At 39.5% G+C, this 14,870-nt stretch overlaps 1 pseudogene; it reads left to right on the forward strand.

The window, feature by feature from the left end:
* LOC107704093 (protein cordon-bleu-like) overlaps positions 1-14,870 on the forward strand; it is a 91,448-nt pseudogene that overhangs the window by 19,790 nt on the left and 56,788 nt on the right.

The raw sequence follows: 14,870 nt of genomic DNA on the forward strand, positions 1-14,870 counted from the left end.
TCCCCACCCACAACCCCCCTTCCTGCCTCCCCCACCATTCAACTTGCCTGAAGGACATCACTGGTCCTTTGCTGGATCCTCTTCAGTTTGCCTACAGAGCAAACAGGTCTGTTGACGATGCAGTCAATATGGTACTGCATTATGTTCTGCAACATCTTGATAGACCTGGGAATTACGCAAGGATTTTATTTGTGGACTTCTGTTCAGCCTTCAATACCATCATGCCTGACCTTCTCTTGACCAAACTGACCCAGCTCTCCATGCCCACCCCAATCTGTCAGTGGATCACCAGCTTCCTGACAGGCAGGCAGCAGCTAGTGAGGCTCGGGAAACTCACATCCAGGACTCTCACGATCAGGCAAAACAGGCAAGCCCTAGGAATGGCGAGGGGACACAGCGTTTCATTCCCTTTCCGGAAACATGGTTACATGCATAACCCAAGACATTCCCCTTCTAGGGAACTCATGCTGCGTCCTCTAGCAGACACTATGGGGAATGGAATGCCCACTCAGCCATGCCACGGTGCATGCCTATTCACCTGGTGAGAGAGCACCAAGAGAAGTGACAGACATACACTGAACCTTCCCTCAGAAAGGGGGCAAGCCACTGACGCCTGGAGCCACTAACATAGCTCTAAAAAATGGGGAACCCAGCCAAGGGACATCCCATCCCAAGCTAAGACACAGCTATCCTCAGAAGGCAATGTTACAATGAGCCGAAGCAGCATGCAGGACCCAGGGGGACCGCCCACTTAAAAAACCCGAAGAAAGGGAGGGGGGGGGCAGCTCACCCCTACTACCTGACTAAGCTTAAGGGATAAAGGAAGTAGACCATCTATTAAAAACCCCAAGAGGAGACAGCTAGAAGACGCTATGGAAGACTTGGGATGGCGGGAAATGAACTTCCTGTAAGGCAGCGGACCGCACCTTCGCCTCCTTGAACTTCTTGACCACCACCTCAGCGAAGGGGCGAAAAGTCTGGAAGGTGACAGCGGAGCATCAAGATGAAAGGCTTTCACCTCTCTCCCGATATCCGTGAGATTTAACCAAAAATGCACCTCCGTAACCACCATTGATTAGTGGCGCGAAGAGCCAAGTCTGTGGTACGGCACATTTCCTCGACTGCCCTAGGGGACAAACCCTACCCTCATCTAGGTCTCTGAGCAAGTCAGCTTGGTAAGCTTGTAACACAACCATTGTGTGCAAGGCTCCACCAGCTTGACCTGCCGCCACATACACCCTGCCATCCAGATGCGCCTTGAAGAGGTCTGGATGGCAGAGCAGGAGTCTTTAAAGAAGACGACTTCACCCTGGGGCAGGGGGCATCTTTGCGGGAGGGATTTTGCCTTTTGCGTGACCAGACCAAATCAAGCCTTTTAGTAGCATGTGCCATTGCGTCCAACATTCCCCATATGCGGAACTGGAGCTTGGTTGGGGAGATTCAGTGCACGGAGGCACACACTTTCTAAAATGCCCACTTGCCTTGGTTTTATCCATAATGCCTTCACATGCACTGTCAAACAAATGGCTCCTGAAGACAAGAAAAGTTGGTGACGTGTTCGGCAGGTGCCCTCTGGGACATCCCATCCCAAGCTAAGACACAGCTATCCTCAGAAGGCAATGTTACAATGAGCCGTAGCAGAATGCAGGACCCAGGGGGACCGCCCACTTAAAAAACCCGTAGAAAGGGAGGGAGGGAGGGAAGCTTAAGGGATAAAGGAAGTAGACCATCTATTAAAAACCCCAAGAGGAGACAGCTAGAAGACGCTATGGAAGACTTGGGATGGTGGGAAATGAACTTCCTGTAAGGCAGCGGACCGCACCTTCGCCTCCTTGAACTTCTTGACCACCACCTCAGTGAAGGGGCGAAAAGTCTGGAAGGTGACAGCGGAGCATCAAGATGAAAGGCTTTCACCTCTCTCCCGATATCCGTGAGATTTAACCAAAAATGCACCTCCGTAACCACCATTGATTAGTGGCGCGAAGAGCCAAGTCTGTGGTGCGGCACATTTCCTCAACTGCCCTACGGGAGAAACCCTACCCTCATCTAGGTCTCTGAGCAAGTCAGCTTGGTAAGCTTGTAACACAACCATTGTGTGCCAGGCTCCACCAGCTTGACCTGCCGCCACATACACCCTGCCATCCAGATGCACCTTGAAGAGGTCTGGATGGCAGAGCAGGAGTCTTTAAAGAAGATGACTTCACCCTGGGGCAGGGGGCATCTTTGCGGGAGGGATTTTGCCTTTCGCGTGACCAGACCAAATCAAGCCTTTTAGTAGCATGCGCCATTGCGTCCAACATTCCCCATATGCGGAACTGGAGCTTGGTTGTTAGGCAAAACTGAAACCGTAATCGGAACCGGAAAATTTCTAACGATACCCAACCCTACAAATGAGTGTGTGTGTAAACGCACTCATTCATGTATGCCTTTTGAATATGTTTTTTAAATGTGTATTTGTATATCTATTAAAGTGTCTCTCTTTGTTTTTTGCTCAGGGTATGTCGGTGGTGGCAAGCGGACCATGTGTGGAGACCCGTCCCAGCACTCTGGGTCAGTCTCGGTCTGTGATGAACATCTCCAAGATGTCCCCAAAAGTGGAATTAAAGAAACGAAGAGCTCCATCACCCCCAACAGCTCCCACACAGACTTTACCGCTGACATCACAGGTTTAAGCAATCACAGACACACACACACAAATACACACACACCATCATAATCATTGGCTGATATTTCAAACTACTATTAATACTTAATATTAAACACTGAGACTTGAACAGTAACACATCTTTGTGCCAAATATGCATAGACTCTAATATCATAGTGTTAACACTCGTACTACTTTTATTTGATTTGCTTTATTCAACATCAAGAAGATCAGGCTCTTTCTTTCGGAACATGCTTCACAACTCCTTGTTCAAGCTCTAAGTCTAATATTTCCATGGAGTAATGGAGTAATTAAGTCACTGATTGCATAAAACTCTTGTGAATTGTACAAACCTGTGAACGAATCTTCGTCCATACTTGCATACAGAAACAATTACACACTTTAATTAATTGCCAAGCCATGAATTCAAATACACATTGAGATTGAACCACATAAACCAAACCAACCAGCTCTGAGACACACCATTACAAACTTTGATTTGAGGGTGGGAGAGATGAAAAAAATGTGAATGACAGTAAAATGTAAATGTACTGACCTGTAGTTATTAAGTGCAAGTAAGTTTATTGCAAAATATTTAGAAGTAGTTTGATAGTGTAGGAAAACCAACACTGTTACATCATTTGCGGTGCTTCATAAGAGTCGCGATTGCTGCTAAGGTCTTGCGACAATTTCCATTTTTTGAGCTCACTTCAAAGTGACTAAAAATCAGTTTCTGTCTAAGAAAATAAATGGGATGTTGTTTTATTTTCCAAAACCTAGTCACTTGCCTATCTAGAATTTTTTTTAGACATAAGCATGCTTAAATTACAGTTCTAAAAAGTTATTTACAAAACAGCACAACATTGCACTGTTTTGTAAATAAACTTTTCGGAGCTGAAATTTCAGTGTGGACATGTTCTATTTTCATTTTTTTATTGTTTTGTTGTTCTGCACCTGAGCCCATTTTGGCTTATGAATGTGCACACCCATGTTGTATCTTTATGATCATAAGCATGCTTCCGATGTGACTATTCCAGGGCTGTCCAAACTCGGTCCTGGAGGGCCGGTGTCCTGCAGAGTTTAGCTCCAACCCTAATTAAACACACCTGAACCAGCTAATCAAGCTCTTACTAGGCATAGAAACTTCCAGTCAGATGTGTTGAGGCAAGTTGGAGCTAAACTCTCCAGGACACCGGCCTTCCAGGACCGAGTTTGGACAGCCCTGATTTAAGCCCTAAGGCATGAAATATAATTTAATGTTATTAATTATGTTCACAGCTAAATGGTGTTTTAGGCATGATGCACAATAGAGTGACAGGACACCGGCCCTCCAGGACCGAGTTTGGACAACCCTGGACTATTATTATTAGGATTTTATGATACTTAATATTAAATAATAATGTCATAATAATACAGTATAATTCCATGCAAGTTACCTGTGAGAGTGAGAGAAACATCATCTTATCTTGATTGCCCCTTGTATCATTTTATAAAGAGATCAGGGGAAAAATGTTGATGTGTTCTCCTGTATATATTAATTTGTTGTGTATTCTAGGTTAAAAACTTAAAGTTTAAAGTCTCAGTATACTATAAGTGTGGCAGTTTGGAGTTTGATCACAAGAGTGCAGTCATCTAAGGTCTAGTCTCAGCCTCAGACGTCATGCCAACGGACCTTTGGCTGAATGTCTGATGCATATTGCACACAAAATTGGAAACACTTCAGGAGTTTCTAAGTCGTCATCGGATTGGTTGAAATATACAGGATTTCTGGGAGATGTGTGTTCTTTAACGTTCCGCCTGGAAACAAAGATGCCTTGTTGCCAAACCCCCTCATTGAAGAAGAAAGCTGTCGTGTTTACAACTGTGACAATGAGCGCTTATCAGGACCAACTAGATGCTGGATTTTCAAAAGTATGTGAAATATTTAAAGTTCGCAGTGTAGACTCTTTTAAATATGTCCAAGAGTTTTACACTCTTTTTAGAGTTTTAGACCAAGAGTCTGTTATTGTGGGGACATCTCCATGCCCCTAAACATGACGCACAAAACAAAAACATGATTGGTTGCTTTACCTGTCAGTCAAATGGCCTCTTGGGTGGTCCTTGGCCATTCAAAGTGCCCAAGGTTCTGCCGTCAGTCTGAAGGTCTGGCTACTCGAGACTATCTAAGGTCTAGTTAAGGCCATCTAAGGCCTGGCTCCTTCTGTACTATAGGTCTCTCATAGGGTTTAAGCTTAAACCTCGACCTTGTCAAACCTTTTTTGTCATACTGCAGAGATACAACAGTGAATTAACAGTGCTTTGTGTTTGCACACAATCTTTTCCTCTATAGAGGCTTATTTTTCATTATATACCTTTATAATTAAATGAATGCGTTAAAAACATTCATTTATTTATTTATTTGTTTGTTTGGAGTCTATAGGAGCCTGATGCAAATTATGATTGTTCAGTGAAGTAGTAGATGTATTTCTTGAACAAGTTTTTTTTTTTCAATATATTTTTAATCAAAAGGTTGATCCGATTTACAAAACCAGTCTGAATGATTTTGAACTCACTGGTTCTGTTATTCAGTAGCAGTGACTGTAAAATTAAGAGCCCCTGGAAGGGAAAATCATATGAATAAGATGGTAGTGTGTCTATAGGTGTGTTCACACTTGTAGTTCGGTTCTTTTGGTTCATTTGGTCCGGACCAAAAAGGAAAATGTTACATTTGGTCCTGGTCCGCTTAGCGTTCATATTGGCATTTTTGAGAGCGAACCTAAAGACAGCGAACCTAAAGGCATAGTGCTCAGCGCCGCTTTAAGTCGAACACACCTAATGCCGTCTGCTGGACTAAGCACGCTCATTCTTGCATGTACATATAATTTTATTTTTACCACCTGCAAACTCACAAGGAGCTCATAAAAGGCACTTTATCTCATCATTGCTCCACGTTTGCGCTCTGCTCATTTTGTTTTGGTTACACCGTGTCGTCAAATGTCACATAGCATCGCATCTTGTCATTACTTCCTGTTTTTGGTTCGTTTAGAAGTATTTGGTCCGTGTTGCGTTCATATTTCATTCGAACCGCACCAGAGTTCGTTTGGAAGCAGACCGAGACCCATCTTTTTAGCAGTCTCGGTCCGCTTGTTTGGTGCGCACCAGGGTTCGGATGGCAGCGTTCACACTTATTCAAACGAACCTCACTAACAGAGCAATCGCACCAGAGTTCGTTTTAATCGAACATGACAAGTGTGAACACACCCTATATATAGCAGGAGGTTACTATGCGGTTGTTAAGGTGTTCTGTGTGATTTTAGCGCATTGTGGGTTTTTAGAGTGTTCTGGATGGTTGCTTAATAGACAAGGCAAAAAGTTATTTCAGGGAAAGTCAGTCAGCCATAATGGTAACACCTCCGGGCAGCTGCTTCGGTCTTACAAAACCAACTCCCATCTACTTGATTGGGGAACTACCAACATCTCAAAAATTGCTTGCCAAACTCTCATTTCAATAATATATCTCAAATCAGCAATAAATTCTGACATTAACTGTCTCCTAAATGTTGTTTTAGTTTTTATATTCTTGATCAAATAGCTTGATCAAAAAACATACAGTATTTTAGGTTGGTCCATCCATCATGCATGTGTAGTCCTAATTACAAGTCTCAGGGCAATGAAGGCGCAGTCACAGTAGTCTTTTAGTAGGGGTGTAATGATATTCAAACCGAGCCAAAAAACTACTCTTGGTACATACTGCGGTCCGCCCCCGCCCCCGCCCTCGCCCTCGCCCTCACACTGGCCCACTTGAGGTTGACCCCACTTGCACCACGGCTCATCTCAAATCTGATTATGCATGTAGAATATGGTTTCAACATTCCAACAGCAATGATCAAAAAAGTGGACAAACAACACGGAATGCCGTATGCATGCTAGTATACCAGTCATTTACACCTTCGTCACCCGGGTGTTGAAAGTGCGCAAGCGCATGTGAGACTTGAACAGCACACACTATCTGTGTTTAAACTAAACTCATTTGCACGTGTTTTTAAGCCTTGTCAATTGAAACATTCAAACAAAGAATAAGTGCTTGAGAACTTGCGCGTGCTGTTTGAAGATGTGTGTGTGTGAGCACTCATCCGTAGCGCTTGCACACATGGAGAGCCTCGTCAGAGCGCATGCCACGCAAATATAGATTTCTATTTCAAGACTTGCGTTTGAACTGACAAACTTACACAAAAATATGTCAGCATGCCTGTCTTTGTGAGTATCCTTGCAAACATCGTTGGTCATGTCTTAAGTGAACGTAAATAGTCGAGAAAGACAACGCATGTGTATCAGTATCAGTGTACTGAATCTGTGAATTATGTCTTAATGGAACAGCAGTCTATTCCTGCTGTCTGTGTTTTTAATGTTAAACAACAAAAGACGAAATCACTCACTTCTCTTGATTGAATAGCTTTTGTAACTTCAGCAAGGATTGGTCTTTAATTTATACACTGAAATATGCACCGTTATTTTACGTTTGTTTACTTTTAAATTTCTGTGCCTGGAAATTACTGTTAAACACCTGAAACAACTGAAAAAAAACTGTTTATTTGTAACTTTGCTCTATTGTATTTATTTTTGCTGTTGCATTTAGTTTGATTATTTGCTATTATTTTCTTTATTTTTATTTGGCCATAGTCTTTTTTTCCCTGAACATAGCACATACCGAACTGAACCGTACTGAACCGAACCGTGATCCTAAAACCGTGAACCGAGCTATGAGCAATCTGAACCGTTACACCCCTTACAACTTTGAGCGTGCAAAATTTCTTCAGACACAGCAGTGGGCATGATATGATGTCACACTCTGAAGCATATTTTTTTTAAAACAAATTCAACATATAACAAATAATAAAAAAAAAATGTAAAAAAAAAATATATATATATACACTGAACAAAATTATAAACGCAACACTTTTGTTTTTGTCCCCATTTTTCATGAGCTGAACTCAAATATCTAAGACTTTTTCTATGTACACAAAAGGCCTATTTCTCTCAAATATTGTTCACAAATCTGTCTAAATCTGTGTTAGTGAGCACTTCTCCTTTGCCGAGATAATCCATCCACCTCACAGGAACAACCTGATCAACTCTATGTGAAGGAGATGTGTTGCACACATGGTGGTCACACCAGATACTGCCTGGTTTTCGGAGCCCCCCAATAATCCCCATGCAATAATCCCCATGCAATAATCATGCTGTCTAATCAGCATCTTGGTATGCCACACCTGTGAGGGGGATGGATAATCTCGGCAAAGGAGAAGTGCTCACTAACACAGATTTAGACAGATTTGTGAACAATATTTGAGAGAAATAGGCCTTTTGTGTACATAGAAAAAGTCTTAGATCTTTGAGTTCAGCTCATGAAAAATGGGGGCAAAAACAAAAGTGTTGCGTTTATAATTTTGTTCAGTGTATATACAGTATATTAACAATGCAGCTTTAAAGTTGGCGTTCTTTAATTCAGGTCACGCTGTGATTTATCGTCTTCAACTGATACAAATTCGCAGGTCGGAGTTCACCAAACTTGAAATTTAGAATGCAGTGAAATGCATTCTTCATATGAGCTTGTGTTTACAGTCTTCAGCATTTGCATATGTATGAATGGAACTCAGTGGAACAACAAGGCGGACTGCCCCATGTTTCTAGGGGAAGCGAACAGCAGCTGCAATGCATGTGATGATTTTACCAACTGGAGATTGGCTATTTTATTAAAAGGCGGTACTTCTTAGGGCCACCATTTTGCTCATTGCAATTTCTCTCATCCGTAGTAAAGCCGCAGTAACACTAGACTTTGAGCCTAAGTCTATGGACACTGCAGCGGTCATATTATAATGTCACACTTGGCGGCATCTTTTTTTTTTTCTTTTTAAAAACTAAATTCAACATATAATACGTCCAAAATGTAAAAATATGCATTTCTTTCCAGTTTACTGCAGTGCTGCAATTCTTTTTGTAATTTGTAATGTTATTGTACTCTGCACACTGATGCTGTATTTTTTTTCTCCTTTATAAAAATCTTAATGACCTCATGGAGTGACATTATTTAAGCCTCCTCCTGAATCTATACTGGACATAACTTCTTACAGCCATTCAGGGACTGAAGATCTGTAAAGTCATTTTGATCCAGTTGCATTGAGGGCTTGTAGCAACTCATAATGTAATAACTGCACATAACATAATAAATGTTACATAATTATTGTAATAAAATGTTAATAATGTAATAATTTTCTCAAAACTTAATAAAATCTTGAGTTCATAATGTAATAATAATTTTTCAATGTAATAACAATTTTTCACATAATGTAATAGGTTATTGTATGAGAAATGTATTAGATTATGAACACACTGTGGCAACTTACAGTTCATAAGGTAATACCAGCACATAATTTAAAACAATTATTATTATGTTTACAATATCATCATTATCTTTCAATATAATACATTTGAGCACAAAACATAATCATAGTTTTATTAAAATAAAATTAGGCTTATTAGGCTACATTGTGAACTTTTATTTATTTATTTTTTATTTTGTGATTATGACATGCTTAATTTTTGAGATATAGGCCTGGTTTCACAGACAAGGGCTTAGAATAAGCCAGGATTAGGCCATAGTTCAATTAGGACATTTAAGTAATTTTTATAAACATGCCTTAGAAAAAACATTACTGGTGTGCATTTTGAGACAAAATAAAGGCACTGATATATTTTAAGGTCAGTCAGAGCAAGTTTCTTTCAGTTGAAACAGCTCAGACTTAGATTTTAGTCTGGCATTAGGCTTAAGCCTTGTCTGTGAAACCGGGGGATAGTCATTTAAATGGTTGTTATAAAAACCTGTTTATATTCTACACAAATGTATAGGCCTAATGTATTTATAATTTTGGCGATATGATTAGACGGTTTTATCTTCCTGAGGTAAATGTCACATAACTGACACATTCTTCACATGCTGTTATACTGATGATTTCCCTGGTTAAAACCGCTTATAGGCACAGAAATGATGCTGTAATTTTTCAACATATCCTCTGATGTACATTCATGTTATAACTTGTATTAGAGTGAAGAATTGTTCATTTAACTTGTGCTCCAGTTGCAACCAACGGGTTGATAAATGCTAAAATGAATCTCAGACGTGAACATATTTGCTTTGCTTAATTTGTACATGAAAAGATTGAGCAAAGCAAATAATATGTTCACGTCTGAGATTCATTTTGATATTTATCTCTCTTTTATATATATATATATATATATATTACACACATAGGCTAAATAACAGCACAAATATTTTGACTGTCCCTTATCCTGTGCTGCTTATACTTTATTATAAGTATAATTATATAATTATGACAATATTACAATATTTTTGGTCAGTTTATAATGTAATACATTTTTCATAATATAATAATTATTACATTATGAGCTCAAGATTTTATTACATTTTGAGAAAATTATTACATTATGAACATTTTATTACAATAATAATGTAATACTTATTACATTATGTGCAGTTATTACATTATGAGTTGCTACAGGGCTGTTCCTCACACAAGCAGATCATTTTATTTGCTTCATTTGCTCAGATATGATTAATTTCTTACACTTTGGCTAGGCCTGTAATAACCTTCAAAACATATTCATTAATAGTTAGTCACAAAGATGAGATGTTTTGGCCTGTTAATTCCTAATTCTTGAAAAAATCTCGCCACCACAATGACTAGAACATCTACTGTGCCACCATTTAGTAAGTTAACACATGTCACCTGTTGACCAGTTCTGCAATAAGGTCCACCTACAGAATATGGGTTTTTCAGTGGCCGATTTTGAGTTATTTATTTTTTAGCCCATGTACTTTATACCAGTCTGCCTGTCAAGGAGAGTCCACATATCTTTCTAGAATGAGACTATAAATTAATCATTAGCTTTTTAATTTATACATTTTCATACTACTACTACTACATAATAATAATCATATAAAAAAAAATAACTTTTCACTTTTGACAATGTTTGGCTATATTATGTACTTTTATTGTAACACATCATGGAGTTGACACAAAATTATATAAATTATAACTGTAATAGTGTATTAAAGATCATGGCAGTCATTGATCATCAATACCTTCTGGCTGTTTATCTGCACAACCTTTCGCCTCTTTTGCAAATACTACTGTATGTAACAGTTACACACTGGAAAAATCTAGAAAGGCCACAAAGTGGTTTCATTCTCCCACATCCCTCCTCTTTCCCAAACAGATCTGACTCTTTGCCCCTGTAATGTTGAGTGACATGCTGGTTTCTTAGATGTGTTTTCTGGGCTTTTCTCAGCGGTGGCTGGATTTATGACTGATTAGGCAACACTGTGGAGGTCTAAATGTGACCTGGAAAGGGACGATAAAAATAAAACGATCACAACAAAGAAGCATGGTACTGACGCAAGACCACACTGTTTACAGCATAACTCTGTTTCTCCATGTTCGTAAGGAGGGAGACATTCTGTTTTGTGCAAATGGCCCCATTTGCCAAAGAAAAGCTCTTTATAGATGTTTGTTTAGGATTATTTTTAAGATTGAGTGTGTGTTTAGTGTGTAAGGGAAACAGGTCAATTTAGCTCAAAAAGAATCATTTAAGATTTTATAGGGAATTTGGACAGAATCACTGTTTTACGGCTGATCACTGAGTCGGCCAGCGATTCATTGAACGAGCCGTATAACATCAATTCTGCAATGGATATTAATATCCAAAGTATGGTGAAAACACTATTTATTAGCACAGTAACAAGATCGGCAGTTTAAGACATTAACTTGTAAGCACAAAACACAAGATACTTCTCTTTTCAATATAAATAAGACTTTATAAGATAAATCTAAGACATATAAATGAATCTAACACACAAACACACGCATTCACACAAGTTGCAGAAAGAGAGAAAGTGAGGAAATAATTGTGAATGAAAATGTGAAATTCCAAGTTTACAGCAATATGTGCAATTGCATAGACCTGAACAACCATCACTCACTTAATTAACCCTCGCATTGAGTTCCTCAATGAGGTTAAAATTTATATTAAATGCACAAGTTCAGCTAGAATCTGGAGGTACTTGCGTTGCCTGTGTAGGGGGCTCCCTTTGTTGTCTTCCTTAAAGAAAGGGGGTTTCACGAGATTGCTGATTGGCTGGAAGTTCAGTAGTCTTTGAAATGATGTCTTGGGAAGCCAATGGTTGGGCGTTGGTTGAAGATGCTGAGTTGTGGGCTGGTTGAAGTTTTGAGGCAGTCACCTCGGAGACACGTTGTTGCGGCAAAACTTAATTCAGAACTCGAAACTCTCAACGGAAAAGAAAATAAATTAAAGTAGAGGAATAGAAGTAAAGTTTGACGAGACTAGGTGGCATTTCTCCTCATGGTTTTGGGAGTAGTGGCGTGTAAGCCAGAGCACACTCAAAAAGCTAAAGAAGCATGATTAAAAAGCATAGCTCAAAGCTATGACTAAAAAGCCGCATGGCTAAAAGTGATGACGTTTCTCCTCATGGTTTTGGAGGAGCTGGCGTGTAAGCCAGAGCACGCTCAAAGAGCGCTAAAAAGCAGCGTCAAAATGCGGTGGCAAAAAGGCTAGAAGCTAAAAGCTAAAAAGCCGCATGGCTAAAAGTGATGGCTTGAAGCATAACCAAAAGCATAGTTTGATGGTGTCCTGAGTATTTAAACCGGGTTGTTGGCCACATCCCAAATGGTGTCTTGACCAATTATAGCTCAGGGTGTTGCGATGTTTCTCCTCCCAATTCATAAATCAAATGTTATCTTATCAGTCACATGGTCCGAATTTTCCCGCTCTTGCAGAGTATAATTTTGGACATGATTTCTATAACAAGAATATGATACATTTGACAAAGTATTGATTGATAGAAACGTTTAAAGCATGAATTTTCAAACTCATACATACCCAACATGAATATAATACTATACACTGTTCAATAGTTATTCAAAATACATACACAATAAGTGATTAGGACATGATAGTCAAATGTGTAGGTTACATGATATAGAGTTATGCATAGCAATGATTAGTTCCTCATAAGTCCTTTTAGCGTCATTTAGGTGCATATATACATGGAAAGGCAGTTTCTGTGCCATTCTGTGGACGTAAGGACATGTTCTGTGGAGAACAGAGAGGTTAAAAGGTCTCCTAAGGAATCTCAGTCTGGTTCTTGTCCTCTAGGTGGGGGGAAGTCAATTCAAAGAGCTTGTGATCGTGATTACTATCATGGATTTACATGTGATGGTCATGCTGTGCATCTCTTTGACCATCAATCTTGATTACTTGCCCCAAAATTGACAATCTCCTTGGAATTGTCAAAAAGTGTTCTTTTGTTTAATGTTGCAAGCTGTTCTGTGAGAGAGTTGGTTGGTTAGGCTTGCTTCAGACTGGCTGGCGCTAGGATCTGATTTATAACCATCCTGTTGCCTTGGGCCCCGTTTGTGAAATTCGGTTCCTCGTGTTTCAACCATGTTCTTGATCGTATCTTTAATTGTCTGATTCGGTCTGATACCCTACAAGTGTAAGAAAGCTTCTTTTGTTCTTTCTTATTTGAATATTACAATAATTTGTATAATATTTTTGTTGCATTTCATGTGAGAGATGAGAGAAAATTATGAAAAGCTGAGAATTGTAAAATTAATATGAACACCTTGATTTACACAAATGCTGACAATGATGACAATTTTGTGGCTCAAAATGAGATGGAGGTGGTATCATCCTGGGGTGCATTTCCCAAAAGCAACCATGGTCACAAGTTTCGTTATTACCAATAGAGTTCAATGGAACATGCCATATTTAGCTAACAATGCTTTTAAGAAACACACCCCAGATCATGTGCACTTGTACCATGCATTCAACTGGCTGAAGCAAACACTTGTTTTAAGTGTTCTAATAATTAGATGATTGCCCTTACTAAAAAGAAGTTTATTACGTATCGTATTTGTTCTTACTTGACAGCTGTTAGAACCTAAATACTACCTTTATCACTTTTCTTAAACTGACGGCCTTCCTAACACAATGCGGTGGTTTATAATCCCTCTAATTGCTGATTCAGTGAACATGGTTATCTCAATACTACATTTTTATTTTGGTATAATACTTTTAGCAAGCTACTGGTGGTGGTTACTTTCTCATTTGCTCCTCATGCCTCATTGCCTATCATGGCTTTTCACATACAATGGTCTCCACGCAACTCAGCCCGTCGGGACCTCCACATTTCTAAGCTCGTCGGGGCTTCCACACTACAGTGCCCATCGGGGCCTTTACTTTACATGGCCTATCGAGGCTTTTATATTACAAATCGCCTTTGCACAATATGGCCATTGTGACCATCAGGTAAGTCTGACTATTATTGTTTATGTCATTTGGCCTATCTTGGCCCTTCACAAAATTGGCCTGTCATGGCTTTTCTCATTACATGAACTACGCTGTCTTTTTGTGTTAAACGGCATAATGCGGCCTGTCATAAAATAGCTAATACAGTCATTTATTATTTATGCCTTTTCAAAAAATTTTGTTATGTAATTTAAGCAAATACCGGTGGTGGTGTCATACTTATGCATTATTTTAACTCTTTCACGGCTTATAGTGGCCTTTCTTACGAATCGTATCAAAACTTTCAGGTGTGAGAGGACGCTGGCACGGTGTGGTTGCCGCTTCTCTGCCAGAAATAGAAATAGACATAAAAATAGAAAGAGAAACCGGCTTTATCAAACTGCACTGTTCATTTGTTTGAATATTGCGATTGGAAGTAGGGCTGTGCGATTTGGGGGAAAATATCAAATTGCGATTTTTTTGACAGATATTGCGATTGCGATTTGATTTGTGATTTTAAATTTGCAAAGTCAAGCTTCAGCTCAGTATTGCCAATAATGTGCAGCACAGTATGGGTATCATTACCCTGCTGAAACAAACAATAGAAACTATCACAGAAATTGATAAAAAAATTTGAATCAAAAAAAGACAGGCTGCGTGAGTGTGGCAAGCGTGAACGGCTCGTCCGTGACACGGGATTCGCGCCGCGTGGGGCAGAGAGGAGCGAGTATGAGAAGCATTCACAGACACAGGCTTGTGTGTGCGCTCTTCTGAATTGGGAATAGCAACATGCATCATAAACTTATTTCAAATTAATCTGTTGGGGAGATAAAATGTGTAAGATAACGTTCACGTACTAACA

Source organism: Sinocyclocheilus anshuiensis, unplaced genomic scaffold (assembly GCF_001515605.1).
Source record: "Sinocyclocheilus anshuiensis isolate Anshui unplaced genomic scaffold, SAMN03320099.WGS_v1.1 scaffold1272, whole genome shotgun sequence".
Classification (NCBI taxonomy): Eukaryota; Metazoa; Chordata; class Actinopteri; order Cypriniformes; family Cyprinidae; genus Sinocyclocheilus; species Sinocyclocheilus anshuiensis.